We start from the raw sequence: 2,049 nt of genomic DNA, 5'->3' as shown, positions 1-2,049 counted from the left end.
AATTCACTGAGATAATTGAAACAGTTAAATGAGAATTTGACAAACTCCATCTACAACAAGTACCTACTTTTACCCACAGATATGTCTACCCTCCATCATATTTCCATAGATGTAATATTGCTCCCCCATTTAAAATTTCTTCCTCCATCTATGCATAAAATCTCTTGTCTAATCAAGGATATATCTCAAGCAATTTTCCTTGCTCTCTTATATCATCCGTGCTTGTGGTATTTCATGGATTGTTCTCATCAATTTACAAACACACAATAATGTCTTACAGCTTACCAAACATCTTCCAGCCATGGGAGCCAAGACACCAAAGCAAGATGGTGGTGGGAGCAAGATGTGTCATGAGAGCGGTTTCCTGTGCTGGTCCCTCCCTTCAGTCTCAAGTTCAGGAACAACATCTTCAGATTACAGACTTTGAGAAGATATCTGGTTAAAATCCATATTTGTCCACACGGTTGATCCCAGAAAAGATACACACTACTATCTCCTAGGCAAAAAAGGAAAATGAGCAAACTGTACAAATTTCAATTTCATGCATTTTGAACTGGAATGCCTAGATGCATACACCAAAGTTTGTCCAGAAGTGTTGCCAGAGATTTACGAAAGTTAACATTACCCTTACACTTTGGTGGGGACTCGAAACACCAGGATATGGTGAGCAGTGGCAAGCTATCCACCTTTGGATGTATGAAGGAGGTTATCTAGCCCTCAGGAAGATCATGAACAAACTCAGAGAAAATAAGGAAATTGGGGGATTCTGTAAGACAAGAAGAGATATGCTTCTCTCTCGGAAGAAGCAGCGGCTATTGGACTTCAGTTTCTGGAATGAGCCTGACCCAACAAGTCAGGACTCTCTCTATATATATAAAACTTCCAGAAAAGGCAAATTTATAGAGACAGAAAGTAGACTGGTGATTGATTGGGCTGGGGTTGGGAACCATGAGTGGCTACAAATAACCATAGGGATGTTTGGGGGCACTACTTGATCAAAGTGCAAAGGCACACCCCACACATCTTGACATCATCCTGATTGCTGAGCAGAAAATTTTAGTCATCTTTGTTTCTCTCCTCCTCTTGTAGTCAATTCATAAATAAATAAGTAAAATAAATTCTTTTGAATAAGAATTCATAAGAATAAGAATAAGAATTCTTAAGAAACCTATGGGTTTGGTTCAACCCTTGCTCTGTGTGTGTTGTGGGGGTGGTGGTCTGAGTTTAGGGGAAATAGTAATTTTGCATATATATAAAAACGTGTAGAAGAATATCAATATGTGTAACTGTTATTAAGCTGTTGTCTCCCAACTTAAAACCTACCTTCTGTGTTCTACTCTGTGGGGTTGGCTCTGGGAATCTGCAGACTACATTTGTCCTTTACCTGCTGGCTTCCTGTTCAGCTCTGCCAGTAGAGGCTCTGATGGGAGATGGGCAGCTGGAGGAGGAAGGGATGTATTACTTCCTGTTTGCTTCCTTCTTGCTCCCTCTTCCGGTCAGCATCCCTCTCATCTAGCTACCTGACCCCGGTCAGTAGCTGTTTGTTCCAGTAGCAACAGGTGAATCAATTCAGCAGCACCAGCACCCCCTCCCAACACACACTTAGGAGGTCTGGGTTACAGATCATCAGATAACTTTCTAGAAGCTTTGAGACGCTGAACCAGCTGAATAGTACTTCTTCTCAGATGTCTAAGGCTTGGCTCTGAAGGTCTCTCCTCCACACGTTTGTGTTTCATTCATTTCAATCCCTTTCATTCGTTTCCCCAGCTGTGTCCCTATTGGCTACCTCTGTGATAACTCAGTGTGCTCTTTTTGCCTTTTCTGTTGCTTAGTTAGCAATGCTTTACACCTCGTTAATAATATTTTCATATTAAATTCTCTCTGTAAAACAATTGATTTAATTTTCATTTCCTGATTGGATTCTGATTGATACATCAAAACTAACAATATAGATCATTTCTGGGATATATGGGCGGTGTTTGGGAGGTGGAGATAGAACTACGGCTTTTTATACTTAGTAAATAAATATCCAAAAACCAACAGCATCTA

The 2,049-nt window shown here is 40.5% G+C and overlaps 1 pseudogene; it reads left to right on the top strand.

The window, feature by feature from the left end:
* The first annotated feature begins 301 nt into the window (after positions 1-301).
* On the top strand, positions 302-995 carry LOC101396683 (protein NipSnap homolog 2 pseudogene; annotated as a pseudogene).
* Positions 996-2,049: the final 1,054 nt, after the last annotated feature.

The sequence above is a fragment of the Ceratotherium simum genome, chromosome 38 (genome assembly GCF_057802395.1).
Source record: "Ceratotherium simum simum isolate JZ-2026a chromosome 38, ASM5780239v1, whole genome shotgun sequence".
NCBI classification, from domain to species: Eukaryota; Metazoa; Chordata; class Mammalia; order Perissodactyla; family Rhinocerotidae; genus Ceratotherium; species Ceratotherium simum.
This window is presented reverse-complemented; position numbering and strand designations above follow the sequence as displayed.